The 11,291-nt window shown below is 42.1% G+C and overlaps 2 pseudogenes; both read right to left on the bottom strand.

The window, feature by feature from the left end:
- Positions 1–864: 864 nt before the first annotated feature.
- Positions 865–1,677, bottom strand: LOC149138795 (fe(II)/2-oxoglutarate-dependent dioxygenase 4 pseudogene; annotated as a pseudogene).
- A 746-nt stretch (positions 1,678–2,423) lies between these two features.
- Positions 2,424–11,291, bottom strand: part of LOC149138794 (uncharacterized) — a 30,438-nt pseudogene continuing 21,570 nt past the window's right edge.

The following is an 11,291-nucleotide window of genomic DNA, read 5'->3' as shown; positions in this document are numbered from 1 at the left end:
AGAAATGAGTTAGGAATGAAATGAAAAACATTACAAGATACATATGAGACAGAGAAGAAACATATGTCAAATGTCATACCATAGGAATATCAGGGGTCAGAGCTGTATTTTTCATTAAACTCTCTGTCAAAAACTGTACAAGAAAGCTCTCTGTTCTCCTCCACGCACACCTCTCAGAACCCTCACCTTTTACAAATGTTTTTTAATACAATGAAAAGCTCAGGAGAAAACCGATCCATAAAAGGATGGAACTGTTTCAACTGACATTATGAAAAATAGTAAAAAGTCACTCATCGATTCCTAATGAATAGCACTACATTTTCTGTGACCAATACAAAGGCGGAAGCTGTAGTGTGAACCCTCCAAATCATAACTGAAGACTAGGATAAGCAATCTGTCCCTATTTTTCTGCTCATGATCGATGTCTTTGTTCTAATTTTGTTTTTGACCTGGACTGCCACGTTATACTTTCCATTTCCTTTTGCTGTTAGACCAAAATAGCATTTGGAATGTGGAGGTCGCCTTTTGACAAGCGCATTGCAAATCAAGCCACGTTGCCATTTGAAACAAAACCATTTTTTCATACAATAAATAGACCAAAAACCTTTCCCCTACAGGTCGATGAAAAATAATGAGCTGTTTCGACTATAATTGCAAGAATAGAAAGAGTCATCCATTTTTTCTAAAAACAGAGCATCGTTTCCCTTGAATTCCTCTGATGGCCAATTAAGAGATAAATACTGGAGCGTAGATCCACTTGGAGATTTAACTGAAGCCATTAGTAGGAGATCGATTCCTATTTTTCTATTGTGGTCGATGTCTTCATGGCATTCGGTCTTTTACTTTTCACCTTTCATTGCCAAGTTACATTTGCCATTTGAATAAAACCGATTTTAATAAAAAATAGTTTTGAACAAAACTTCCGCCCTTTGATAAATGGAAACAAAGTTCCGTCATCTCCAGCTGTGGTATTTTCCCTTTCATTGGAACCTCTTTAATGCTCACAGCCTCCAGTTGAATTCCCAAATTGACGACGAAAGCATTAGGCATGGGTTCTACAGTCACCCACGTTTCATCTTTCATTACTTGCAGGCCGCTGACATCGCCTTGCATTAAAACAGTGATGCCACGTAGGTCACAATGAGGTTGTAAACCAAGGGTGAGATCTGGGTTGGGGCATGCAGGATAGTAATTTAGAAACATGGTGTGGTCGGGTTTTCCAAAAAGTGTGTTCAGGTAATGAGATGAGAGCTCCAGGGCTTCAGAAATGGCAGCCAGAAGCCTTAAAATCAATGCTTGCATATCGATGGCATAATTCCCTGCAATCTCTCTATATCCTGCAGGTTTTTCAGGCCAACAGTTAATGACTTCCTCTAGAGGATGACAAGAGTGGGCCAGATAATCTCTCCAGCTACGCATCTTTGGATTGAACCCTGTCGACAATCGAACTGGCTTGTTTATATCATTTGAGAAAAATTTCGAGCGGTCTTCCACGGGCATTTCGAAAAATTCTCTGGCAATGTCCACGCCATGGTTTACAATAAAAAACACATTTGCAAGCTGATCAAGCTGATTTGACACGAAACTGGGCGCAAGACAAATTTTTCTGAGCTCTGAGACTGAGTGCGTAGCGCGCCTGTAAGATAGCACTAGAATTTGTCGCCTGATGCGCCGCATGCCACTGATGCGCCGTGCCGGCAAACTCAAGCACAATTTTTGCCCAGTTTACCCCTAATCACTGATTTTGCTCCAAAAAGTATTGAATTTAGGTTTAGTTGTCTTTCACAGTCATGATGGTAACACAATTTCTTGACAAAGAATTAAGTCTGAGGTTGTCTTTCCATGTCGGTCAATCCTTCTCGAACAATTCACACCTCTATCTAAAACATTCCTCACCATAACGTTCAGAGAGTGAACACCTGCGGCTTCATAGATTTCTACCACTAACTGTTGTTCATCATCATTATGCTTGAATGCTTTTGCCTGATTGAAATGCAGGCCTTGAGCATGCTGTAGAATTGTAAGAGCACTTGCGGGGCCAATAAGAGCCTTGGTCACATTAGTGACCCATTCTGGTGTTATGACCACCTTCAACCTTTCAATGTCTGCAGGGAAATGCGGTATGATAGAGAAGTTCAAATCATTTCCTTTGTCTCCTGCTCGACTATGGGCTGCACGGTAAAGAGGAATTATTATGCCACCTGGGCTGGCTGCATGGAAATGTTTCCTCAGTGGATCCGAATAAACTCTGGATGCTGCACCACCCTTCAGTGGCTCAAGACCACCTCTATAAGTATGCTTATGAGGTAGCATCCCCAAGTCCGTTGAGCCTATAACATGTTGAGTTTCTACTGGATTCCTATATTTTATGTTGAACCTCCAGAATATGCACTCTCGTGGTACCAATATTTTCTGAAGAAATATTATATCCTGATGCCACTGCCACCTGCAGGTCCATTGGTATAAAGAGATTCCAATTCCTGTGTAAAATGAACTGCATGATCCTTCAGATTAAATAGACCATCCATTCGCAATTTTAGGTCTATAGGCTCCATGGAAGACAAAGGATGTACATCAGAAGAATGTGCCTGCAAGCTTTCTAATCTGATAATATATGAAACTATATACTCTTGAGTTCCAGGTGCTCGCCCTTCCATCCATGACCGAACCAAATAATCCGCTGCTGATGCACGCTTCACGCACCCCAATCCCCATATGATATTTCTCCCCAACCTTTCCAGCCGCATTCCTTTGGCACCAACTAAAGAAGTGTCTCAGGACATTTTTGGAGGCTTAGTTATGCTCCTTTGGCAAAAACCATATCTTTAGACAAAGGGAGAAATGATACATTTTGAAACATCAGGAGTTATATATGCACTAGGATCTCCAAGCTCGTAAAGAAGTTGTTGAGCACAAGTTCTAAAACTGATTTCTCCTCCACTGTTCTCAGCTTTGGCCCAATAGACTTCTCCATCAAAGCTTACGTTTGCAAATGGAAGAGATACATCAAGAAGCTGCTGAAAAGAAAACTCCCGGTGTTGGCGCGCAGGTATTATGAAGCACCTTGAGAACAATAACTTGCACTTAGCCCTAAATACCAAATTAACTCCTTGCTGATCTAAACATCAAACAGGAATGTACATAACGAGAAATGAACTTTGATAATTTGACTTTGACAGCAAATTGGCAAGATAGAGTCTAACAGGATGCACCTCAGTCAATCAACCATGCCTCATGATCTACATGTGTACTTGAAGAAGCCAAGTACACATCCCCACCTTCATCTGAGGTGGTTTTCCCCTCTAGAGAAGAAGCATCATCATATCCCTTTAATTTGTTAGGAGCTTTAGATTTACAAGCCCTTTTATAGTGCCCTTCCTTTCCGCATTTCCAGCACACCACCTTTATAAGTTTTCTTTGAGATTTAGATCTCCCTCTAGATTTAGACCTCCCACTCAATGACTTATTTTTGTTTCTGTTCTGGGACCGTCCTCGTACAGACAAGGCATCACCATTCTAGCTCTCCATATTTTTCCTTCTCGTTTCCTCCGTCAGCAAGGATGAGACTATTTCATCAAACTATAAGGAAATTGCATTGCTACCTATAACAATAACTACAATATCCCACAAATCTAGTAGAGAACACAACAAAATGATGCACTTACCTTCATATGAAATTTTAATATCAATAGATAATAACTGACTTACCACAGTATTAAATGTGTTCAGATGTTTTGTCACTATGTGTTGTAGGGAAAAGTATCCGACTCGGATGACCCTATCCCACTCTAAGGGTGATAGTTCCTTAGCAACAACTGTAAAACAAACTACTTAAGATTTACTTCTTTATGAAAGCAAAAGAGAATGGAGAAATGCACTAACCGTTGCCTTGCGCTTAATGTCGAATCCAAACTCCTCTCTTTGGCCGCTTGCTCCTAGCTCCTTGTTCTTTTGCTTGCCCAGCTACAATGAGATCCTGCAAAATAACAAAGAAGGAAACTACAAGAGGCATGCAATCATAACTGGTTCATGGATTAGTGTAAACCAAACATGCAATCATCACAGTATATTATTGAAACAAGAGCACATAGAAGAACCTCAATAGCTTTTATTAATGAAGAAGTAAAGGTTCTGAGAGTATTACAACCATTGAAGGCTCCAACCCAGCAACACCTCCCAGCAGAAAGAATTTCTCCTCTTCACCTCTCTCAAACAATCACCCAATAGTTCTATAGTGAAACCAACAGCATATCATTACTTTGCACAAAATTCCAGCCTCCTGAGCTCATAGGAGAGAGCTCAATATATAGATGAATTGAGAAAGGATGAGTCAGCTTGCAACTGATGTGTAGCTGCCTTGTGTCCTCTCTCTCTTCAGTTAATCTTTAGTTGATCTTCAGTTCTTGAGTCCACTTGGAGAACCTTGCTTCCACTTGGAGAAACAGAGCCTCTGACTCATCACAAGGCGAAATCCCTGATCCAAGTGTCATTTTTGGAAGATTCCAGAGCAATGACTCAGTGTGCCACATGTCCAAACTCGTTCAACGCAGGTGGCCTTTGTTCTACCTGCTTTGCAATGCAGGTACACCATGGAGGAGTTGTGTTTCAGCGCAGAAGCCTAGTGGAGCACCTGCTTTGATTTCAGGATTGCTTGTTTTTGAGTGTTTTCAGGTGGAGAACTGATCTGAGAGCTGTTGGTTTGCTGACCTTGTTCCTCTAGGGGTAGGAACATCATGTTTAGGGAACTTTGGATCCCTTGGATTATTGACAATTCATGCTTGTTGCTGTAAGGCACAAATTTGTCTATAACAGATGCCCCCTAAAGTATGAGGTCGTTTATCGGGTGAAATGCTTTATTGAGAGGATCCAAAGTTCATTCAATCTGCTGAGAAGTGTCCTGTAATAAGATACAATACGATACATTATTTTTCATACATTTTCATGATCTAGCTGAGGCGGGCATTCCCATGCTCAGCTTTATAAATACATTTTGGTACATAGAACAGACGATCGTCTGATTGTAGACTGATAATTCTCTGCTGAAATTATCATCCTTTGAGAAGGATGATCATCTGCTGCAATGATGTACATATCAAATGTCTTTATATCCTGAATATATATCGCAGCCCGGATGGATGAAACTAGATCCGGGGTCTTCAATCTCTTCCGATCTTCACTCGATGTACAAGTCGATCCATGTGAGAATTTCTTGAAGTCGAACATGGAAAGACATCGCTTGATTACCGGCCAATGATGTAAACCGTTAACAAGCGCGAGAGGAATCACCGATAAGGATGATGACCCTCAAGGTACAGCAGTACAATTCACATGGTAGGAATAAAGGACTTGGCGTCGACCACCATGCAAAATCCTCTGGTCGAAGGTCATTGATGTATACCTGTCGCCGGAAGTGAGAAACTTGCCATTGAGGCATGCAAGCTTCAAAGTACTGAAGGGGTTGTTCCTAGATCAACTCCTTGGATAATGAGCTGATGTCGACAAGGAGCGATCCGTCAAAGGAGGGCCTTAATGAATCCCACATCAGTGACACGGAACGGAGCTAGTGATTGTGATGAGGTGAAAACAAACTGTGATGTATGATTCAGGGTGGCGGTCATGAAGTGGATGAAGGATAATGTATGGCAGTGGGTGGGACACGGTTGAATCTTTGCAGGACCACATCTCTTGAACATATAACGACACTGATGTGATGGATCGGTAGCATTACCCCAATTGTGGATGGTGTGGCGAGGACCATGGTTATGAGACCGGTGAATGAAACAACCCAACCCGATGTGATACGGAGGACAAAGTGTCATGTTCAAGAGTGACTTGCTACCATTAATGCTGTGAGGTTCTCCCAATTTTTCCCCAGTCATTGCTGACCAGTACCTCTTTATTTTTGTCAAGCTTGAGGAGGATAACATATGCTTGTTCTATAACCTGCCCTTCGGGCAAGCCCATCGCTATGTTTTAACGAGCCTAGCGATAGGGAAACTCGTTCTCATCTAAAGACAAGTTTGTCGCTATTTAATCATTTTAACGAGTCTAACGACAAGGAAAACTCGGTCTTTTTCATTTTTAGAGAGTCTGAAAAGGTACGGAAAGTTAACTCCAAAATTCCTTTTTCGTCTTCTAATCCCTTAAGTCCGAAAAAGTATAAAACAATACCGAAGGGATGAATTTTCGATTGCTTTAACGAGCCGAACAAAACAAGCGCTCGATCTTTTTGTGCAATAATCCCTCAGGTCCAAAAAAGATTAAAATCTAGAGGAGGGATAGCTTTCCGGTCGCTTTAACGAGCTGGAAGGCCAAAACTCGGCAATCTTTTCATATTTTACGAGTCAGTGAAAAGAGCTTAAAGACGACTCGTCTTTCGAGGAACGAGTGATTAACAGGGCAGCAGCAGATTCCAGGTACAGGTTGGAATATTCCAATCACGGCAGTGTCACAAGGATGGCTTAGTGGAATCACTCTTCGCAGCTGTTCCTCAAAATGGGTAAACAAACATATGGAGATGAACGATTGGCCAAATGAACGAATGGAGGTGAGACTGCAAGAACACGACCAAGGGCTTTAATATGGCTGTCAAAGGTTACATTTACCAAGGTTATTTACCGGTTCATTTTTTCTGGGTGAGCTTGAACTCTAGGGGAAGATTGCTCACAACTTATGTTTATTTTTTAACGAGCATGAACTATGCGCTAAAACTGCTCGGATCTTGCGTTTATTTTTTAACGAGCATGAACTGTGTGCTAAAACTGCTCGAATATACCAGTCTTAATACAAGGAATGCCTTAGGTGAGGTAATCTTATTTAAGGAGCGATACCTCACTAATTACTCCAATTTGGCAGGTTTTAACTTTTCCCCTTCATCCTTTCTTTATGCAAGCTGGAAACGGCTAATCCTACGAGTTTAACGGGTTAGACCTACAGGTTTAAAGGGAGGACCTAAAAATTTAAAAAATAAATAGTCGTCCCGTGCTTGCACTCCAAAAGGTTTGCATGCCCCCAGGTATAAAGTATAATTTCGAGATTCTGTCCTCTTACTTATTATCCGAAAAATGGTTTTGTTTGCTGCCGCAAACTAAACTCCCTTTTCGGCGATGTCTATCATTAGGTTGCTAAGGATGGTGACTACTTGTTTCAGCAATTTCATCTCTTTCTTTGGAGACTGCCCCTACTTATCCTTCAAAACATATTGTTTTAATGGGTGAGGCTTGACATCCAAAGATGGTGGCTACTTGCTGCCACAAATGGATCTCCTCCTTAGGAGAGCCTACTTTTTTAGACAAAGGGAGACGATCTTTTCTCTCACATAACTTTGACAAAAGAATTTTATCCTAGAACAACCCTGTCTTCCTTTTTCGGACGGGGTACGGACTAGTCCATTCTTCTGCGGAAATTAACTTTATACCCAAGGTTTTCTCTGCCCAAGGCAGGCCAGGGTGCATGCCCCCTGGGTCCCAGTTCTTTCTTTCCGAATTACTCGCATTCATCGGGAAGTAGAACCGGGGGTGGTGGCATTCCTTGAGTGAATAAACTGTTAAGGGATGGTATTTGACTATTTGCGATGCGTGATCCTGGAAATGAAAGTTGGTCTACGAGCTTGACCATCTTTCCTTCGTGTGGAAAACACATTACTCTAAAGAGTGAGGAGACTATAGCTCCCATGCAATATATATAGTCCCGTCCAAGGAGTAGGTTATAATCCAAGGGTCCTTGGACGACCATGACATTCATATGAACTGTCTTCTTCCTCAATGTAATGGGAACATTGGGGAGGATCCCTAAAGGGCGACTGGTTCCTTTATCAAAACCTGATAGATTTCTCATCTCAGGTAAAAGCGCCGGGGAACCCAGTGCTTTCCAAGCAATAGAGGAAAGGATACTCACAGATGCCCCTTCATCAATGATGGTTCCAGCCATTACCATTCTATAGATTTGGACAATGATTCTGAATGGTATACTGGCTGGTAACCGGGGTCTGCCTAGTTGGTTCCAATCAAAGGATACAACCAGGTTGCTTGGTGGTGGGACCGAATACACGGCCGGATACGACCCTGACGATGTTCCTTCCTGCGATAAAGGAATGGGCGCATTGCCCTGATGCTCATCAGAGTCTGTGTTGATGAAAAGAATCTGGACGGTGTCATCCTTATTCTCTTCAGTGAGGGTGTCATTTGAAGATGAATCTTCAACGACGGTGTCATTTGAGGATGAAACCTCTGAAGGAAGAACCAGGTCAACTGCCGTTTCGACCTTTAGACTTTCGTCTGGTCTGGATTCAGTTGGTTCACTCTCAATGACCGACACTTCAGCTGACCACTTGAGCGGGCCAGCTGGATTTTCAACTATCGAGGGATTAGGCACGAGTTTTTGGTATCCAGGAGGAAGTCGTAACGGTGATACCGGACGATCTTCCAAAACTCTCTTTGCCTCATCTAAGAATGGACATCGGTGGATGGCGTGATCGCCTTCACACAACATACAGGGTGATCTTGGTCTCCCTTTTCGTCCTTCACTCTCGCTAGTTGACGGATTGCAATCAACATGACTACCAGAGGTTGATGCTACCGGATTGTGCAACCTGGGGGACCAGTCCCTTAGTATCCGGGGAATACAAGGACAATCACGATGGAAGTGGGTCCCTTTGCAAATGACACATGGCGATTTAGGCCCGGTCGGTGCAGTGTGTGGATTTTTGTCAGATGTCTTTTGCTTGCCCCCAGTCGCCATCGCCATAGGCCCCTTCTGCTTCTTTTCTTTCTTCTTATTTTCCTTCTTCTCCATGGGAGGCTGACTTTTGCCGGCTCTACCTTGTGAAGATGAAGGATCAGAGGAAGAAATGTAAGAAGTGGAAGGCTGGTGGGCAGCTCTAGACTGGTCTGACTGTTGATTCGACTGCTCAGGATTTGTGGCGATTTGAACTACATTAGTTGAAAAGAGCCATATAGGTAGGCCAATTGTCAATCCTGGAAGTGACAATGTGGCCATATGAGGCGCACCAACATCTCCCCAAGAGGAGAAGGGATTTGGACTTCCACCAAGGTTACTTCTTCGGTTGGTGGGCTCCATACTTTTCAACTGAAAGATCAACGTGGGAATAAGAGGTGATTATGTTCCGCTTAAAATAAATTTTATTAACGACGCTTTTAGACACAAACTTGCTTTTTCATGTTTTAAGAGTCGAGAAAAAGCTAAAGATGACTCTAGTCTCCTTCGATGTATTAACGAGCCCGAAGTGACAAATGCTCGGATGGACTTTTTCAGTTATAGAGTTTGAAAAAGGCCAAAAGAAACTTCTCTGGAGTTCTAGGCAGAGGGTGTGCCAAACTTTTCGCGAAACCACAGAATACGTTTTACGGTACGGGTGGTCGATCTTCGTGAATGCTGTGTTCACTGCATCGCGATCAGTAGGGCGGCCGACACGGCTTCCTATGGATAAAGGCCTTGTTCCTATAGGGGTCTCCCAATATATACGCGACGGTACGTGGGAGCACAAGTCCGTATTAGTGCCACCGACTCTCAGGAGGAATCACCCACCTTCGTAGAGATCGACAGTCACTATGTTTAACGACGCCGGAACACGTCTCTACCTAGACCTCTATTTGTTTGCGTTATGTTACAAAGCGTTGTTATATAAATTGGATTTATTTTAATGTTTATCTTGCTTAGCAGTTTGCCTTTTAGGATCACCACGAGATGTATGTAACAAATTCCTGAATGCAGTCTAAGATGAGAAGTAAACTTTTCAATCTTTCAACTTTGAAAACCTTAACTACTGAGGGAAAAGAAAGGCAAATCTTTTCACACAGATCATAGAGCACACACTAAATGCAAATTTTTCCTAAATCGTCAAGCAAACAGTCAAATGCAAAATGCACAATGCATGTATTTTCTTTTCCCTTTCTTAATGTTGATGGGTTACAAAAAGAAAGTTGTTATATAACTTTGATTTCGATTTAAAGCGAAAGTAAACAAGCTTGTCCAAAATCAAAAGACACCTTAAGATTCACTTGCTTAATCACTGGAAATGCATGAAATCAAACCATAATGACGAAAGTAAATGACTAATCAGCTATGGACAGCAAACAAGCTAACTCTTTAGACCAGCAAAATGCCTAACACAGGTTCAGATCTAAGAGGCCAAAGTAAGACTAGTTCACTTTCGTTATGGGAAATTGTAAATGATGTAAGAAATACCAAAGAACAAGAACAATTTCGTTATATAACAGAGGCGGAATGATGGCAAGTAATATTGGTTTCAGAACAGGTGCAAGACTGGTAACTGGCAGCCAAATCAATAGTGAAAACAGGCAAGAAAAAGGGAGGAAACCCCAAATGCACTAGGCAAATTTGGGCCAACGCAGGTGCTGCACAGCCAGTCTGGCTCTCAGCGCAGGTAGCCCCTTCGAGACCTGCGTTGCAAAGCAGGTAGCCTGTGTACTACCTGCTTTGGAAAACGAAAGTTGCGTTTTCACAGTTTCCGGGTCATAATTTTCTAAAAAATGCACAGTTTTTGCTCAAATCAGAATCAATCAGTCAAGCACACTCAAAGGGATGATTAGGAAGGTGAAAAGCTATCACTAAGAGCTTACAAAGATCCTTGTAGATCAGCTCTTCAAATCATGAACTTGCTCAGAAATAAGCCAGAGTAGCTGCCCTCTACTTCGCTTTTGATATAGTCAAAAGCTTTTCGATTTGGTACTCTTTTGTTCAGGAAATGAATAGCAAGATACTACAAACACAATCAAACGGATACGATCCCCAGCGGAGTCGCCAGTTTGTTCTAGGGAAAAGTATCTGACTCGGATGACCCTATCCCACTCTAAGGGTGATAGTTCCTTAGCAACAACTGTAAAACAAACTACTTAAGATTTACTTCTTTATGAAAGCAAAAGAGAATGGAGAAATGCACTAACCGTTGCCTTGCGCTTAATGTCGAATCCAAACTCCTCTCTTTGGCCGCTTGCTCCTAGCTCCTTGTTCTTTTGCTTGCCCAGCTACAATGAGATCCTGCAAAATAACAAAGAAGGAAACTACAAGAGGCATGCAATCATAACTGGTTCATGGATTAGTGTAAACCAAACATGCAATCATCACAGTATATTATTGAAACAAGAGCACATAGAAGAACCTCAATAGCTTTTATTAATGAAGAAGTAAAGGTTCTGAGAGTATTACAACCATTGAAGGCTCCAACCCAGCAACACCTCCCAGCAGAAAGAATTTCTCCTCTTCACCTCTCTCAAACAATCACCCAATAGTTCTATAGTGAAACCAACAGC

Source organism: Pinus tabuliformis, chromosome X, assembly GCF_031772625.1.
Source record: "Pinus tabuliformis cultivar Carrire ecotype Pingquan chromosome X, CPIR1, whole genome shotgun sequence".
Lineage (NCBI taxonomy): Eukaryota > Viridiplantae > Streptophyta > Pinopsida > Pinales > Pinaceae > Pinus > Pinus tabuliformis.
Note: the sequence above shows the minus strand (reverse complement) of the source record. Positions and strands in the feature narration are given on the sequence as shown.